The following is a 20052-nucleotide window of genomic DNA, read 5'->3' as shown; positions in this document are numbered from 1 at the left end:
CTTAAAGATCTGGGCAATGGCCCAATGGTTCAGTGGCAGTTTTTCATTATATCCTGGGAAAGACTTCATCCAGGAAAACCTAAACTCATTTAGAATAAAAAAAATTTGCTCTTAAAATTTCCTACCCTAATTTCTGCTACCTATTGCATCATTAAATATTTTCTCTTACCAATATGATAAATAACATTTATCGAGCATTTTGTATATTATCTTATTTGATATAATAACCTAGGTATGTATTATTAACTCAGTTTATAGGTAAGAAATTAAGTAGTTTGGCAAAGTCAAGCATCTAGTATGTAATAGAGTCAGACTAGTATGGCAAGTAATCATTTTTTTTTAAATTGTGCTGGGCAGGGATACATTGTTGCATTTAGAAAGATACTTACAATGTATTAAATATACCATATTTGAACTCCCCCACCCCCACTGCTCCCAGCAAGCTTATGTTGGATTCTACACTCTAAACCACTGTTTGGTTTTTTTGTTTGTTTGTTTGTTTTGTGGTGCTAGGTATCAAACCCAGGACCTCATGTATACTAAACAAGTGCTCTGTCACTGAGCTACATCCCTGACCTTCTCAGCCACCTTGGTGTATTGATTCTTCCTCTCATATTTTCTGCAGACCTTTTGAAATTTGTAAAGGTCCTTTTGTAACCATATCAATGGGCCCTTTCTTCTTGTTCAAAGGTGTTAAGTGCAAAATAACTTCTTGGAACCTCTTTCCTCATCAGTCATTTTCTCATTTAAAGTGGATCAATGTCTGGCTCCTGGAATTCTAGAAAGTATGTGTGACTGTGACTAGGATTCTCCTCCCAGGATGTCCTCAAATTAAAGAGAACATTTTACCAAAGTTTTTGTATTAAACCTTGCCAGCAGATTTGTTCTTGAAACTAGTAATTAAAAAGATATATTCTCTCAGCTTCCTTCACTTTCAGAGACTCTCAAGAAGAGTAAAGACTTGGCAAACACACGGTTTGCAGCTGAAAGATATTTTCAACGATTATATTACAGATTTAAATATGGAGGTAAAAGGAAAATGCTAGGAACTTTTCACATAAAGGGAGATTATAAGACTATAAAATAAAATACAGAAGGTGGTCAGTCTGAAGTACCAAATGGGCAGAGTTTTGATGATTCAGTTGGGATATGGCCTGTCTTTGTAACCATGACGGGAAGAGATATTGGAAGTGGAGATGTTAACAGCCATCAAAATCTCATAGAAATTAAAAATGTTTGCTACAATAAAAAATCCTAAAGCAGAACAGGATATATATTCAAAGAAATCTAGGAAATTGAGGAAAAATAAAAAAATTATCTCACTGAGGAAAACATATAAAATATATGTAAGTTAGACACTGGTGGCTCATACCTGTAATCACAGCTACTCAGGAGGCAAAGATCAGGAGGATCGCTGTTACAAGCCAGCTTGGGCAAATAGCTCTTGAGACACTATCTTGAAAAACCCATCACAAAAAAGGCTGGTGGAGTGGCTCAATGTGAAGGCTCTGAGTTCAAACCACAGTTGACAATATATATATATTAAAAAGCAAGAGAAAGAGTCCATCTAAAAGAATTTACTGGTGCTTATGGGAGTTTTACACACATACATACACACACCCCCCCACACACACACTTGAGAGAAAAGATGAGGCTCAGTAAGTGCCCAGCTCAATGGATGACAAAAAATGGCCTGAAAAATATTTTGGTGTGAAATTTTGGAAAGAATTTTCTGAAAACTTTCTGAGAGGGGGATAAATGTTAAATGCATTATCTGCAATGGCTTGGGAATCAGAACAGCAAAGGATTCTCACCAGTACCCAAAATGATTCTTCAGTAGACACAAAAGATAGTGGAGCCATGCTTTTAAATTTTTAAAAGAATGATTTTTATTCAGAATTCCATACCCAGCCAAAATATCAAATTGTGAGAGAAAAATTAAAATATCTTAAAATATGCACCAACTCAGAAAATTTATTTCCATGAAATTCTTTTTCAGGAAACTTCTTGAGAAAGTAAATTCTTAAAAGACCTCTCAGTCTGTTCAGGTTGCTGTAACATAAATACCATAAGCTAGGTGGATTATAAACTAAAACCTTTAGGAACCATGTATGGTGATACATGCCTATAATCCCTGATTCAGGACACCAAGGCAGGACAATTGCAAATTGGAGTCCAGCTTTAGGGAGACGCTGTCTCCATTTCTTTCTCCTCATTGACAGTTGTCAAAAATCAAGATAATATCAGATTATGAGGATCTGTCCTTCATAATTGGCACCCTCTTGCTGCATCCTTACATGGTAAAAGGGACAAATTTGTTTTCTTGGACCTCTTTAGTAAGAGCACTAATTCCATTGATGAGGTCTTCACCCTCATGAGTTAATCACCATTCAATTGACCTTACCTTATATCACCTTTCAGATCAGGCTTTGACATATGAATTTGGGGAATGGAACATAAACATAGAGCATAGTACTGCAGATCTAGGAAATAATGATAGTTGTGACACTTGCATGCCAAGATGGTTATTGAACCATAGTGGAGAGCAGATAATGAAGTGTAAGAGATGAAAGCTGAAAATAAGAAATGTATTAAACTGATAAATCATAAAATATGAAATACTGTAATTTATTGATGACTCGAGATTTGGCTAAAAAGAATTAAAAATCTCCACTCTCCTTGGGAGTGGAGAGGGGTGAGATAAAGTATAGATTCCTCATTTTTAGTTATTAAATTCCTTACTATTTTTAACCAAATATTTGTGAATCAGTTAAGATAAGCTAGGTTTTGCTTTATACAAATAATTCTTAAATTTCTGTGCCTTAAAACAACAAAAGCTATGTTTCACACAACCAACATGTCCGTCATGAGTCACCAGGGGACTCTGTTCCACATAACCTTTCCAGGCTCCAGGCTTATTGAAGCTGACATTTATATATGTTCATGTATTTTCATAGGCAAAGAGATTGGAAGGAGCAAGGAGGATGGCATGGTACATCTTAATTATTATGCCTGGAAGTTACACATATCTCATCCTTTTATTTCATTGGTAAAGCAAATCTCATGACCTAACTTGAAGGCTACAAGGCTGAGAGTATACCCGATTCCCAGAGAGTTTCGGCAAGTATTTGAGAATAACTACACATCTTACAACAACCTGCAATACTTTTTGAATAATCAAATACATGGTACAATGAATGTAGAACTTTGCAAAGAACCTGTCCCAAATTAATGGTGATTCTTTTTAAATTGTTTTGTCATTTTTTAAAAGAATTGATACAATGCTGAATACTGACTGATCAATCAAAATAATTCCATTGGTGCTTTTATTTTTATTGTAGTAAAAAACACATAACGTAAAATTTACTCTCCAAATGGTTTCAAGTATGAAGAACAATATTACCAATCCTGTGTACATTGCTGTGCAACAGATCCCTAGAAACTCCCCACCCCCATCCTGCATAATGGGGTCTTAATATACACAAAACAGTTCCCCACCTTTCTTCTACTCCCTGGCAACTACCATTCTTAATTTCTATGAATTTGAAACAAAAATCTAGAGTACTAGATACCTTATATAGGTGTAATCACACAGTAGAAAATAATTAAGTTGGTGTTTACTTATTGATGACAATTCAACTAACACAGCTAACATAGAATTCAGCCCCTACTAGACCGTTTTATCCTAGAAAGAAAATCAAGAGTTTCTACCACTCTTTGGGATTCATGGTCTAAGAAAGAAGCTTAGGAAATTAATGAGAAAGTTAAAAGTGTTCTAAAGAATTTTTTTCAGGTTTGATATTTAGACACTAGCATTTGGAATAATACATAGTTTTCAATGCTTAATAAAGTGAAATGTCAGGCAAGCTGAGGTCACATCAGTAGTGAACCCTGAATAGGACATCTCCATGGAAAATTGCCACAACGGACAGCTGGTGTTCCTGGCAATGCTAAGCATTATAACTATTCAATCATGTGAGCTAGACTTTCTCAGAGGATAACTTTCTTATCATCATACACTGATTTTGATTTCTATTCATCTACATCAGCAATACTATAGGCAGGGATGAAGTAATTCTCTGTTCTTTCTAGATTTCCTCAATGAGCACACTTGCAAGTAACTGTATATTACAACAAAAATGAATCAGCTATTCTTTTGGCTCTATTCTTTTGGCTGTTTATAGGTTAGCTCTGTTGGCACAGAGTTCTTGACCTACAGCTATCTATGATTCTTAAAGGTGAAAAAAATGTACTCCCTCCTCCGTGAAGGAATGAACAGGGAAGCAAAAGCACCTAGACATGTTGGTATTCAGATTCACTGAAGTGAAAGCTGCTGCTCTGCTGGTGCAAGTTAAAGTCAATGTTCCAAACAGTGAAAGGCAAGGACTACCTGGGACTATCAGACCAGAAGCTTGCCAGACATTATACTATGTTGAAACTCAAGAAGTCAAAGCTCCCCTTAAAACAAATGGGGGACAACAGCCTTGAAGTTGATAAAACCTGGCAAACTTTTCCCTAGAAAATTGACTCTACAAAATCAATTTTGACTGGAAGTAGAAATTAATAAATCTTTATTCTAATTAGTCAAATCCACCTTTAGGTTGAGAAATAGGACAAACAAAATCTCAAAAAAAAAAAAAAGTTCCAAAGAATCCCAGTCTTAGTTCCTCTCTTTTGCTTAAAAACACTTGCAGAGTTCACTTGATTTTGAAAATAACTTTCATAGAGGTTAACTACTTGTCATACTACACATACTAAATCAACTATTAGATAAACTGAGAATTAAAATTAAAATGTGGGGTGGTATTGGATTTGAACTCAGAGCTTTGTGCTTGCTAGGCAGGTGCTCTACCACTTGAAACATGCCATCAGTGCCGAAAATTTTAATTTTGCACCATTTGTGTACCTCTCAGTCATTCCACATTTCTCCATTGTTTGGCAGAGAACCTTAAGCCAATCTGGGTCATCCAAACAGACCTCCATACATAGTCTTTAGTTGTACATCCAGCTGGCGCTCATTCTGATTCCTTTTCAGGCTGTCTGAAAACTCTGAAATCTTAACACTTAAACTCTGAAATAAAAAATAAAAACTATTAATATTTTGGACATAATTCTCATTAATAGAAATAATATTATGAAGAAAGATTCCAAATATTTTCCAGGGCAAACGTCTCTTTCAGTAAATGGTCTCTGGATGGTTGCCCTGTGAATATTTAAGCTATGATTATAGTTTTTTAAATGACCAGAAGTCATTACTCAAGAGCTTCTTTACCACACAATTACTGCATCATGTGTTCTGTGCAACTCCAGCATGATTCAACTTTTGTTTGGGAAAAAATAGATGTGTTTGTGTCAGCAACAAAAAAAATCACTGTTTTTTTTTTATAATAATCTAAAACTAGGACTTGTATTCTTATGAAATCAAGCACATGGAACATATATACACACACACACATATATATATATATGGAATTTTGTACTTCTATTATGCTTATGAACATTTACTAAGTGCCAAGTGAAACATTTTTATGGGGTTCATTTCATGAATTCTAGTCTGGGCATTGCTCTTTTGAGGTGAACACTAAAGTTAGCTCCATTTTGAAGAGAAAGAAACTTTAACAGCAATTCCCATTTACTTCAAGTCACATAACAAGTTTGTGGGAGTATTAAAATAATAATTGGGAAAGATCATGAAAGTTCTAATGACAGTTGTGAGAATGGAGAGGAGGAAGCTAATTGTGAGAGAGGTAGAAGGAACTGAAAGGATTGGGAACCCCCTTGGTTGATGTACTTGGCAAGGCACCAAAAAATGGAAGAAGCCATTTCTAAACTTCCACAAAACTAGTTTCTGCTCATCAAAAGTGCATATGGCTTTAATCTTCTCTTTGGTGCTCAAAAGCACTACTGTCTTTAGTAAATCTCTACAAATCTCCAGCTAGACCCTAAGATTATCTGGGGACTGGTTATATAGGTGCCTGTTTCTCATCTCCTTCACCAAAGTAGAACACAGGGAGGAGGTTACTGTAGAAATGAGCTACTATAGAAATTTAACTACCAATGGAAGTGTTGAGAGGTAGGTGGTAGAGAGCAAAAAGACACACAGATAGATTGGGGATTATTGAACTGGAGATCAGTCACCTCTAACTTGTATGGTGTCATCAGCTCTGTTCCAAAGTTGAAACTCTTTTTTTGTCTGACAAAAAAGGGAAATAACTTAAACCAAAGATCTGTAGTTTTTGTTTTTGTTTTACTTTAAATCCCAAACTTAGTGAAGACTACATTCTAGTAAGTTACAATTTTTTATTGTGTTCCAAACTAGAAATCACAATAGATGTGTTGTCTTTTGTTCTTTGTCAGTGTTGTTAGACTCTAGTCTTTACACCATCGGTAATCTTCATGGTCACTGAACTTTCCCGATTTGGTTACAAAAGCTCCAGACTGCATGTTTACAAACAATAGCTAGAAAAAGATAGGAGTTCATCCATGAGACATTGTCAGAGCTCCCACAGAATATAGAAACTATCTTTTTCTTTTAAATGGGAATAAAATGTACAGGACAGATTATTCTGATTGTCTGCACTGACCTAAGGATAGATAGTGACATTTTCAGTTTAGAATTCTTTCCTTCATTCTTGCTGATAAGACCACTCAGCCCAGAAGAGATAGGGAAGATTTTGCTTGATTACAAATGTTATATAAATGGCAGCAAATTCCTTCTGGATTTTGGAACTAGTTGCATTTAAAATATGTCCTTTCAACATTAGATCAAGGGCAAACACAACAAGGGGATTGGACTTTGAGCACATGATAAAGCGAGAGTACACAAGGGAGGTATGAGGATAGGTAAGACACCCAAAAAATTAGCTAGCATTTGTTGCCCTCAACGCAAAGAAACTAAAGCAGATACCTTAAAAGCAACTGAGGCCAATAGGAAAAGGGGAACAGGAACTAGAGAAAAGATTAGATCAAAAAGAATTAACCTAGAAGGTAACACACATGCACAGGAAATTAATGTGAGTCAACTCCCTGTATAGCTACCCTTATCTCAACCAGCAAAAACCCTTGTTCCTTCCTATTATTGCTTATACTCTTTATTCAACAAAATTAGAGATAAGGGCAAAATAGTTTCTGCCGGGTATTGAGGGGGTGGGGGGGAGAGGGAGGGGGCGGAGTGGATGGTAAGAGAGGGGGTGGGGGCAGGGGGGAGAAATGACCCAAGCATTGTATGCACATATGACTAACAGAACAATAAAAAAAAGTCCTTTCTGAGCTGCTTTTTACTATTTAGCATTAAAATTAAAACAAATTAATAAACTAATAATACAATCAAAATCAACAGTTAGTTAATATTAAAAATACCTTTCAGGAATACTAATATTGTCATAATTATTAATATTGTAATAATAATTTTTAATAATATAAAAATGAGATTTTATATGGGACTTCTGGGAAAGTGGTGAAAAGAGGAAACAGGCTTGCTTTGCAATAATGGGTAAATGGTTTGAATTCTCTTCCTGGTTCTGTTAAATTGGCAACTAAATTTTGGTAACTGTCCCGAGTTTAGTTTAGTTTCATAAAGGAGAGTATCTCAAAAATCTTCAGTATTCTGTTACAAAGTAGAAACTGCTTGTTTCAAAATTTAATTGACCTATTTTATTGCTCCATTTTACTACCATTTCTCAAATATGCCATAAACCATATGCAAACTGAATGACAAAAAAGTCTTTATCCATCCATTTGTTCATTTAAAAAACACCTTTTATATTCAAGGTACCATCATAGAGACTGAAGAACGGAGACAAATAAGCCATTCTCTCTAACCCCAAGCTATTCACAAGTATTTCCAAAATATCAGTGATAGAGATAATCATAGTAGTAGTGGGACAGACTAGGTTAGGGATAGTCTGGGACTGTTCCCCTTCTTGGCTCAAGGGTTCCTCCCCTAGCCTACAGGTGAGAGGAGCCAGATGATGACTTAAGTCTCCCTACCTCCAAGTTCAAGGTAATATAAAAATTACCTACCAAGAGACCCCAGCCCTTCTTCTTCTTCCCTTTCCTCACCTGACAGAATGGGTGACTGACTCCCTTCCCTCAGTAAAGGTATTCTACCTCACCCCATCCACGTGCTCTGCTTGGATTCTTCCTTTTGGAGCATAAAGACCTAGATCTTCTGAGAACAACGATTGCTGATAACAGTAGCTAACATGACATGAATTGAGTGCTTACTGTGAGTCAAGTCAGTACATGAAAGTGACAATACAGTAAATGAGCTTTGTACTGACGCTAGTTTTGGGTGCAGTCTCAAGAAATTTAATGTAAAAAGGCGACAAGATCATGGTTAGCAGTGAGGCTAACCAAGTTCATAGGGGAGGGTCTCATTAGTGTGATCAGCCATGGGCTTCTTTAGGATTTTGTATTTTATCCTATTCCTGACACTTATCTATACTTTATGGTGTGTGTGTGGGGGGGGGTTGGTGATTGTTCTTTTGTTCTACTTTTGCATTGCTGTAAGCTACAAATCTTGAACTGAGTAAATGGGAAGTCACTTTTCTGGGGGCTTAGTTTATTTATGTAAAGTTATGACAACTATTAAATTACCCTTAGATTCCTTATAGCATTGAGAGGGCCAAATCTTAGCCTCTTAGTCTCTTATTTGTGTGATTATGTTTTCTTAAAGCTAAATTTTACCAAGTTTCTGTATTCCTGTCTCAGCTCAGTATAGAATAGAAGCAAAGTCCAGTGAATCCTGTGGTAATTATGGTTTAACAGAGTAACGTTCCTGTTTACTCACTTCTGTGGAGGAGCTGGTCATGATGCTGAGGAATGACATAGCAGGAGTAGAATTACAAGTTGTACACTGTGTACGGGAGAGCAAAACCAAATTCTACATGAGCAAGGCATGATTCTCATAAAAAGCTGTTCCTGCAGTGGATCTACTCCTCTGTTCTTTGGCTTTCCTAATTGCCAGGAACGCTGATCCAGAGACACAATGTTGTCCTTTCATTTCTTCTCTCATTTGCCTCCTTCCTAGTTCTTGTTCTGCCTAACTGTATTATCTTGCAACTCAGTTGGTTCTGTCCTTCAAGTCTCTGGTTCTCATCTGTAACCCTTATCTGTTTGGGGACCTTGCTGCAAAATTCAAATCTTTAATCTGCCCTTTAATCACAGCCTTGTTTTCCCTCTTATCCCAGGCAGCGAGCTTCGATTTCCACCTCTCTTTAAGTTCCTTGGTTTACTTGGGAAAAAATTTCATTTTGCCATAAGTTTCTTGGAAACTACTCAGTTTCAAAAATTTCTTGGCCATGTTATTTATATGAGGAGATTTTTATTTTCTTCTTTTTTCTCTTTCTTTCTCTTACTTCCTCTCTCATTTTCTCCCCTTTTGTCTTTTCTTCTCCATACCAAAAGGATATAAAACAACTTTCAAAAGAAATGCAATATAACACTATTAGAGATCATCAGAGTAAAAATTTTTGCTTAGGGAAATAAAGATGTCTTGTGAAATCAGACAGAGAAGTCAGGAATGAAGTTACTTTCAAAACAAATGACATGAGGTACTTGTTCCAAGTTTGTAAGAGTCACAAACTTGGCTCAAACCAGTTTAGCGGCAAATCTGATTCACTGTTCCTAAAAGGCAGAAATCAAGCAGTACGCTGGTGAAGCACATTTCTTGGGAATGAAATTAAAAGAAATCTCTCCCATGAATCCTCCTAAAGAAAGCCCCTATATATACCATTTTCAGTGATATCCTCACAAAAACAGTAGTACATAAAAGACTTTTTAAAAGACTACTTTGGGGTATGTATCATGTCAAAGTGTCAATTCAGTACAGATAATTTAGAGGGCTACAGTATGAGTTTTCTGCTAGGCTGGTTAATTCAAGGATAGATTTTTAGAAGCAGTTGGGTAGTATATATTAGTCACAAGGGATGGTCTGGGGAAAGACAAGCAAGCTTATTTGGAAAAATTAATCTGGATGTGTAAATTCTCTTTGAAGAATCAAAATGCGTATAGTGGCTCTGAAAAGCCTTGCTGTAAAGAAATGTTCCCACACTTGTTTAGCTCACTTTACCCTAAACATATTTGCCATGAAACTGGTTGTTGTTTCCCAATATAGTGACATAGTGACTCACTGTGTTCAAGGAATAGCTGAGTAGTTAATGAAATTAGGTGAGTTTATCAACCTTAAATGTGGGAGAAATTATGCCTGCTTTTGCATTGTTACAAAGCCATGATGGAACTTAGGTGAAATGGACTTCAATCTTAAAAAGGTTTCAATAACATTTTACTTTAGGCCAAACAAAAGCTGTTTCTTCTGGAATTCAAGGAAACATCCACTTTAAGTTTAAAAATGACTAATTAAACTAGCTCTGACATCAATTTAACCATGCTTATTTATAATTTTTCAAATAAATTGAACATAATTGAAAAAGAAACCAACTGCTAGGGGTTGAGTTTTTTCTTTTTAAAAAAATGAAACTCAATCATTTTTTATTATCAGAGGACTACACCATAATTAAACTTACAGATCGACCGTTTCTTAGGTAGGTCTCAAAAAACTTTAAATGAGCCTTCTATAGTTAATGTCTAAGTGGAAATGAACAATTCACAATAATTTTTTAAGTTTCTTTTTCAGTGTAAAGAGACAGGGAATCAATGAAGGATACTTAAAGAAACAACTGCTACAAATCTTCTGCTTCTATTATTAGATGTACAAAACTCTCACCAAAACTATTTTTCCTAAGCAAGAAACTAAATAATAAGCACCAATGAGGGAGCTGCATATGAATCAAGAGTTCTCTCCAAAATATTTTTGAAGGAGCACCTTTGCAATTGTCAGTTGTTTTCTATTCTTACTTCATTTTCTTCTCTTTAGTTACACGAACAGCTATTTTGAGATTACTATTTATCTGAGGTATAATGCAGATTCTAGCCTATCTTCATTTTTAGAACCCACATAACAATTAAATTCTCTTGCTGAGAAAATTATTAGGTAGAGAGAAGGAACAATCCTTTACTACATAGATTCTGCTGAATTTAGGAGCCATTTTGTGAGTTGGACAAATTCAAAGGGTTGTAAGCTACCAGTTTACACTTCCAGTGAGAGATGTAGAACCCTACTGAAAGTTATAGATACGACAAAATATTACAATTGGAAGAGATCTTATCCCACAATTTTGTAGATGCAGAGGTAGACAATCAGGGATGAAAAGGGATTTTCCTATGATCATGTGCAAGTTAGTGGCAAAAAATTCGAGTAAGTCTGGATGTTTTTATTCATAGACCAGTGATTTCAGTCACAGAAATCTCTGCAGATAGATCACATTTTTTTTATTGATTAAAAAGTTTATAAAATTTTAGCTAGGAAATAGTAGTTCATGCCTGTAGTCCAAGCTCTTTAAGAGGCAGAGATCAGGAGGATCGCAGTTTGAAGCTAGCCTGGGCAAATAGCACATAAGACCCTCTCTCGAAAACATCCGACACAAAAAAGGGCTGGCAGAGTGACTCAGGTGGCAGAGCACCTGCCTAGTACGTGTAACACCTTGAGTTCAAATCCCAGTGCTGCCAAAAAATATATATATATAAAATTGTGAAGAACTAGAATTTTTAAATATTAATTAAGCACTGTAGTTATTTGTAAATAATACAGTAGCAACACTCTGAGCCAGACTATCCCAATATCTAAAATAATCCTAGTATTTGAGGAAAGCTTACCCACATTTAGGCTAGTTATTTCATTGAGAAAATACACAAGGGGTTTCTATCATGTGACTAGCCCTAGTGTTCCACACCATTCTAAAGTTTAGCATCAGAACCCAGTTGCCTATGGGACACCCACTCTCCTAAATTCCTCAGGTACCTCAAAAGGCCTGACAGAATTTGAGGACATTGACTTGAGCCTTCAAACCTGCCCCTGTCCTGAATTCTTATCACAGGTATGCCCTCAGCAACCCTACAGCTTCCTAACCTGAAAACGTGGGCATTGCCCTGGGAAGCCTTCCTCTCTCCCAATCCTCACGCCCATCTGTCCCCAAGACCAGGACCTTCTCTTCCACCATCTCGTGCAGTCATGAACTTCTCTCCATATTCTCTCTAGAGCTTTAGTCGAGCCTCTGCCAGTCTTGGTGACTGTAACAGCCTGCTCATTAATTTCTGACATTTCTTATCATTCCCTTTCAGATTACTAATCAATGCTTTCTGTTGCTTGAGCAACAGAATATGTATTTACTTAGTTATCAGAACTCTTTCAAGTTCTATGTAAACGAGTGGTTACCATGGGTTCTTGCTTAGGGAACTAATGTTAAGACCATGTTGCTTGGTTCAAGGTCCTGCTTGAGTGTCTCCTATTAACACAGTAAGCACATATTGTTTCCTGAGTTATCATGGGAGATACAAAGAAGAGTATGGCAGGTATACAGTGGCCTTTGAGGCACAGAGTAGGTTTTGATAATTTTCATGAATGGTATTCATTTTCATGAATAAGTTTACTTGGGAAAATGCTTTTTTCCCTTTTCAAAGTGTTCGTTGAGTTCTAAGAAAGGAAGTTGGCGATGGCTCATAAAAGTTAGACAAACAAAGATTCATAAAGGTTCTAAAAATGAATTTCTGGAAAAAGTTCTAGCATGCACCAGTATGAGTTCTAGAAATATGCATGAGATTGCATGTGTGTCTTATTATCTCATTTCTCCCATTCATAACCAAATGCAGTTTTGAACTGCTGCTCCATATAAAGTCTTGATATCAAGACTGCAGCTGACAGCTTTGACTTTTAAAAAATGTCACATGGAGTTCCTGGAGGTTGTAATGGAGGATGAGTTGTTTGTTCTCTTCATTATAATTTTCCTCTCACTAGTTCAGATTGATCCTTTTTTTCCTGATCTCTTATGATACTACTTTTAAAAAACTGCACTTTGATTTTAATTCAAAGAAAGTAAGAATGTAATTAATGACATCTGCAATCACAGACATTTCATAACCCTCCCCTATGAGACAGGCATATGGGCTTACAAAAGAACATTTGTTCTTCAATCAGTAGATTGAAGTCTTTTCTTCCTTTTTTTTTTTTTGGCAGGATGGTAGGGAGGGGTTCTGGTATTAGGGATTGAACTCAGAGCCTTCTGCTTGGTAGTCTAAACTTAAAACACTCTAATTTGTGTGATTCTCATTCAAAACAGAAACTATTTTTAAAAATTCCTATTTGGATACTTAGTCCTCTTACATAGTCCCAATCTCTGCTTTTGCTTTCATCCCTCTCTCTATTCCTAGAGTTGTCTAAATGGCTAACATACCTGGGAAGAGCCTCAAAACTCACCTAAGATTATGCAAGAGAAGGTACTTAGCGAATACCTTTGCTAAGCAAAATAGATCCATAAATTTGTAGGACTTTCAGAATTAGGCATGGATACATATCCTTCTTCCTCATTTTATAGATAATGAAACTGATTTTGAGAAGTAAATCAAACTTAGGTTGCACAGCTAATAAGTACACAAATCAATATTAATATTCAAGCTTATTCTTTTATCAAAAGGGCATTGGGGACAAGAAGGGTGATTGGGGCTTTTTCATTAAAGGTGTGTGTTCTGAAACAGCCTTTAAGTGATACTTTTCCCAAGCCCATATCACCAAATTAAGTCTAAGTTTAAGCAAGTTGGATCTGAGAAGAATGCTTCTATACAGGTCTGATAGTGTGTATAAACATGGTAGGTAGCAATTATTTGAGGGAAACTAGAGGTTGTCTCAAATTTCTTCTCATTAGTTTATGTCATTGTTTCCCACTTTTCACAGTAGTACTATAGCACCTGGGAGAATTGACACATCAAGCAGTTCACTGACGGTTTCATATATTTGTATCAAATAACTAAAAAGGTTCATTACTGTCTTGTTGCCTCTTTCCTTTCTCCCCTGTTTTCTTCTCTGCCTTTTTCCTTTTTTCATTTCTTTGATTTCCTTTCCTTCCTCTCTCATTTCTCCCACTTGTACTTATCAAGTGTTACCATGTGTCAGGCACTGTTATAGTATTTCAAATAGAAAGATTAACAACTCACAGCCTTTGTCCAAAGAAGCTCAAAGTCCAGTGGAGAAGGCTGATATATAATCATGTGTTTGCCTGCTTCATGATTGCAGTGTGAGAAGTGTGAAGATACAGCTCTACACACGGCAATATGGGAACCTAGAGGAGGGGAAAGCCAACAGTGGAGCTGGATAGAAGGAAGCTGAAAATGGCGAGAAAAGGCTTCTCTGTGTGTGAAAAAGAAATAAAATTGGAGTAAATGGGAAGGACAGAGACCAGAACACATATGAAGTAATTAGATGAGTCAGAAATAGAAGTGATTCAGAGAACTGGATTATAGGTAGGTAAGGGAATGGTAGAGGACAATATTCAAAAGAAGGGCTTTCAATGTCTGCCAATGAGTTTAAAATTTACCTTCTAATTATGGGGGGATGGGAACATTGGCATGTAATGACAGCTATAATAGTTGTAAGCATACTGAGTATTTTTTGATGCTATAAACACTGTTCTTATTACTTACAGGCATTATAGCACCTAATTTTTTTTTTTTACCACAACCTTATGTGGCAAGTACTAACATGATTCCCATTTTACAGAAAGAGAACCATTTTGGTACTGTGGCTTAGAAACTTAACCTAGGTAACTGGGGTTTAATTAAGAGTTATAGCTGAGATTTAATTCTAGGCAGCCTAACTTAGAATTGAGTACTGCATAACAGTTGTTCAGAGTGAACAAGGGACAGTGGGGCAAATCCAGTCCACCACCTGCTTTTATGTGGCCCTTAAGAAAGGTTTTCACATGACTGAAAAAAATCAGAAGAAAAATAATATTTTGTGACGTGAAAATTATTTGGGCTTCAAATTTCAGTGTCTATAAATAAAGTTTGTTTGGAATATAACCACGTCTATTCAGTTCTATAGTGTCTGTGGATATCTTGACACTCTAAGACTAAGTTAAATAGCTGTGATAAAGACTATATATAACCCACAAAATCAAAATAGCTATATATGACTCTTTATAAAAAAAAAAATCGCAGACCCTTGCCACAGTGGATACAATGCTGAGAGAAAACCTAGACACAGACAGGTTGGGAAGTGAGAAATAACAAATGATCTTCATTCAAGTGAGCTTGGTGCAGAGCAAAGGTCATGGCCATACTTAGCTGCTCCACTATAGTGGGGGGACCTTGGAGAGAGCTTGGAGAGAGCTTAGTGAGACCCCAGCATTTAGCCTGGGCCCTAACATGTAATGGGACTTGAATAAACATTATGAATGAATATCTAGATAGTGGTGGGACATGTGTAGGCTTGACTCTATTAACATATTTAATGCCACAGACTAGAGAATTACTACCTCTACAGCTCCAGCTGCACACACTTTTCCTGTGAGTCTCCCTCTTCATGGGCTATGTCTATGTAGACGAAACTAAAGAATTTCAGAGTTAGAGAGAAAGAGAGTTTTAGAAGTAGAAAGAATAAAAGAAAACTCAATCAGTCTCCAGAGTTCAGAGACTGATCAAAGGTCCGGTAGCTAGGAAGTGAAGGATCTGAGACCCTTTCACCCTACTTTTCCTGGTGGAGTTTCAAGACAAGATGAAGTTTATGTATCCATCTCAAAACTCCTTCACATGTTAGGAAATGCTTTAATACTTTGAATAAACTCACAGTTCTTCTAGCACTAAAGGAGCATAACACGAAAGTTCTGTCTGGGAAAAATAATCACCATCTCTGTAGCATAATTATAAACACAATTTCAATCTTTCCTCCTACAAGAAGGAGGAGCTCCTCCATTTAATCATTCATTTTATAGGTATGTTCTGGAGCTTGTTCCAGGTACTAGTGATTAAGATAACAAACCCTGTCACTTTGCCTAAGACTTTTCTGATTTTAAGCCCAAGGTCCTACATCCCAGGAACTCCCTCCATCTGGGCAAACCAAGATGATGACTCACCTTACCAGGATAGAGCCACAAACAAGATGAAGTCAGTCTCTGAACTTAGGGACTTTTCAGTCTAATGGGAAATACACTGAACATACAATTTTAAAAATAAATTATTTTGTGGTACTGGGGATTAAATCAGGGCCTCATGCATGTCAGGCAAGTGCTCTACTACTGAGCTACATCCCCAGCCCCAACCCCCATATACTTTTACTTAGTTACAGTTATTTTATTTTATTTATAATTTTATAGTATTTTATTTATTATGTGCAATATTTTATTTAGTTGCAAATCCCATAAAGAAAGATAGCTTTATATGTTAAAGAATGATTCCCCTAAGGTAACACTTACCTTAAGGGCAAGTATGTGCTAATCAAAGAAGAAGGAGGAGCAAGAGGAGACAGTGGAGTCTAGCATCATGATCATGTCTTTAAGAAACAGACAGGGGGCCAGCTGATGCCTGCTATGGAAGCTCATGTTAAGGGTTTTTAACTTTATAAGAGCAGAAGGAAGTCACTGAAGTATTCTTAGAACTGACTTTAGCTTTTTTTTTTTTAATGTATTCTGGGTACTGTAGTAGTATAGAGAGTGTTTATGGTCTAGCAGTGAGAAAGCAATTGCCATAGACAAGTGAATTTAGCCAGAGAGACAAAGTCACATGTCTTAGGACTCACTTAAGAGAGATGAGAGAAACAGAACTGATGGGATTTTCTTGGTTGACTGGAAGCCAAGTGTAAATGCAGGATGTCATCCATTAACTGAGTTTACTGAGTCACTGAACACCAGGGGATAAGGTAACAGTTCAGTTTGGGCAACAATGACTTTAAGTTGCTTCTAATAGCCCATGGTAGGCCCCAAGCAGGCAGTAACTCTGTGTGTGCTCAGAATGCAGAGGAAAGCATAGAGGTAAAAATAAAAAGTTGAGGACTATCAAATTTTAACCACCTTCAAATATTGTCAGGGGATCGTAATGGTCCTTATAGTTGTAAAGAATGATACAAGAAGAGCGCTTAAACTGAGGTGACTTAATTTTGTTATTGTTTTTGTTTTCTAGGTAGATGTAATGGGCAAATGTAAGGGTATTTGCCAGAGTGATTGTTGTGCAGACCTGCCCATGGAATCTAATTCAGCGAGGTAAGGGTGGAAAAGGAAAAAGGGAGTAAAAGAGGGAGGCATTATTAAGCCCATTGTTATGAAGGAAGAACTGCAATAATGAATGGTTGAATAAGTGAATGACCTCAAAGGTTAAGAGAAACCTCACCCTTGAGCATGATCCCAGAGCTAAGAAGAGAGAGGGACTCTCCAGAGCTGTGCTTCCAGATGGTAACTGGCTCCTGGGATCCCTCCGGCTTTCTCGTGATGGGTATATGTCTAATTGAGAGACCTGTAAAAAAAATTCTAAATATTCTAATATTTTACAATGTCCTGCAACATCTTAGTAGTTGTTTGGTTTACATAATAAAAGAATGAGCAAATGATCCATTGGTTTTAGAATCTTCTGTTTCCATAGTGAAGAGTGAAAACTCTTTAGAAACTTACTCTATCATTGCTGATTCTGATGGAGCTATTCTGAACCTTTTAACATTTTAAGCTTCCATCTGGATTAAAAATTAACTTTTAATAAGCAGTCCTTTTTTTTCTGAGACAGAATTTTGCTATGTAGCCAAGAGTGTCCTTGAATTCAGATCCTCCTGCTTCAGCCTCTCATGGCAGTGCTCTTAATTAAGTACACTCTGATCTGTGATTATCTATCTTTAACCTAATATTCATAACTGCTTTATTCCAGTGATCACGGTTTTACAAATTGTGTTTGCCAGAAGGTAGCCATTACTGTATAAGTACCCAGCTTTGTTTTATTCACCCATTTCCTTCAATGTCAGCCTTCTTATTTAGAGATGCCTGCTTCCTTAACTGAGTTTCTTAGGTCAGGGCTGATAAAACCTGGCCTAGTGATTCAGCTGACTAGATCATCTCTCTGTGTGACCTCCAACAACATCATTGCAATAAAAGAAAGTTGACACTTACAAAGATTCCTTATGCAAGTCCTGGGTGGGGAGGAAACCAAATGAACAAAAGGAACAGCATTCCTTTTGATATTTCCATAAGCTACTTCCTTCATTCCGCAAAATGGCCAGTTCAGAGATTGCTCTCATTATTTGATAACTAGAGGATGCAGAACCTTGAGAGTATGTCAGGTTTTATCCATGGACATAAAAGTTAAAATTAAGAATGGCAGATTCTGAGTTGGAGCTTTCCTGTGCTCTGCAGTCCCTGTGCATATTTTGCATATCTTGTTTACCCCTGAGGGTGAAGTGGTTCAGCTGGTCAGCCAGCACCACCAGGACATCAGAGTTTGAATTGCTCTGGGCTTGAATTTAGGTGACATTCTCTCCTTGGCCTAATAACAGATAGGCCAGAAGCTACAATCAAGAGTTTCTGCTTCTTTTGCTTACTCCATTTACTTTAAGGTTTGTGGAGAAGCTAGACAGTCTTCTATTTAGAAATGCCTAGTGTTAATGTAAGCTGCCTCATTCTTTACTTATGGTGCTATTTTACAAAAAAGAAAGATTTGGGTATTGTTTCCCAGATGAATAATGTAACCTTTAACCCTTGTACTGGATCAAGTCTAGATTTGTTTAAGTTTCATGTATTTGCTTGATTTTTCAAAAATATGTTTGTGTAATCATTAAGCCTCAGATTCCACATTCTACTGCTTGTTTTGTAAAGTGAACAACAAATGCAATTAGTGTTGTGTTTGCCCAGGGAAGAAAGGATAGAGTCAGGACCCTGGGACCAAGATCCCTGGAACTCATTGTGATCTTTCAGTCAGGCTCAAATATCCTGCTCTGCCTAAACAGTCCCGTGTGCTTTTTTAAAGGAATCTGACACTGCTCACAAAAATTTAGAAATGTTACGTGCCAGTTTCAAATGTTGCAGGCCGATGCTGAGGGTCCTTGCCTTCACAGGCCAGGGAACTGGCTCATGAGGCAGTTGATTAATTGTAAGCCGAAGCCGGTATATAAAGTAAGACTTATTAGAGAGAAAGGAAAGGATACAGCTGGAGCAGTGCAGCAGAGCCTGGAAGCCGGTAGCTTGCTGCTCAGGTGCAGGCTGGGGCTTTTATGGACGTTCTAACTCTGGGTTAGGTAGACTTTTTCAAGAGCTTTCTTAGATGAACAGGACTATTTGGCCCTTATTGGGGGAGGGGAAACTATCTTGAGAGCATTTTGCTCATCAGCACCATGGCAGATCTAGAGACCTTGCATCTCCTCTTCAGGGTGCAGGAATGCAGGTTTATAACTCCTTCTCAGGAAGGAGGAATGCAGGTTTACAACTATGCAGGAATCATAGTGCTCTCCACGGGGGATGGGATACTCACTCATCTGACTTAGGTCTCCATACCCAACAGAACTGTTTCTGCAAATAGCCTTCAGAACACTTCATAAGCTATTTAAGACAATATGGCTTATTAACTGGGTATTACTGTGCTGATTTTATTAAAAACAAAACAAAATAATACAACCCCCTGCTATTTTCCTGTTTAGTATCCCACATTAATTATAATTAACTCTTAATGAATTTTGAGACCCTCCACAATACCTAGTCCTTCCCCAGAGTAATGACTTGCCACTGGTGAAGATAATTGGCACATTAAAGTGTGGGGGGGGAGTGGGTAGGTATAACCCCTGAAATTTGAAGATAGAAGTTGAGTGTCTATGTCCTTACAGTTAAGATGTTGATTTTATGGAAGTTGTGAACTTGTTTTAGTGTCAATTTCTTCATCTGTGAAACAGCAGTTACCAGTTATCTTTCCATGAATGCATTGATCAGGGTACTGTTAGCAGTGTGCTCCCTGCACATAAAATCATCACTGCCCTGCTTCTTAGCAGGACTGGATTAAACAGTGTTTCTGCACTGGCTCCAAGAATGAAAGGTGTTATATAAATGACACACTTCACGTTTGCAAAACAAATGAAACAGCCCTTCCAGAAATATTTGATTATTGGTAGTTTCACCAGAGTAAATATTTGGTTTTCCAAAGTGCCTGAAACTGTGAATATTTATCAAATAGATGAGTTTTTGAGTTTGAAGACTGCAGGAG

General features: G+C 37.0%; 1 long non-coding RNA gene across 3 annotated transcripts in view; it reads left to right on the top strand.

Annotated features, from left to right (window-relative positions):
- LOC141421679 (uncharacterized) overlaps positions 1-20052 on the top strand; it is a 204304-nt gene that overhangs the window by 136429 nt on the left and 47823 nt on the right. For 2 of the 3 annotated variants that reach the window (XR_012446351.1, XR_012446350.1), the window contains one exon: positions 17005-17084. This is a non-coding gene — a long non-coding RNA (uncharacterized lncRNA). Of the gene's footprint in view, positions 1-14125; positions 14357-17004; positions 18566-20052 lie in introns of those variants that run through there. The other variant, XR_012446352.1, reaches the window with a different exon arrangement.

This window comes from Castor canadensis, chromosome 3 (genome assembly GCF_047511655.1).
Source record: "Castor canadensis chromosome 3, mCasCan1.hap1v2, whole genome shotgun sequence".
NCBI lineage: Eukaryota > Metazoa > Chordata > Mammalia > Rodentia > Castoridae > Castor > Castor canadensis.
This window is presented reverse-complemented; position numbering and strand designations above follow the sequence as displayed.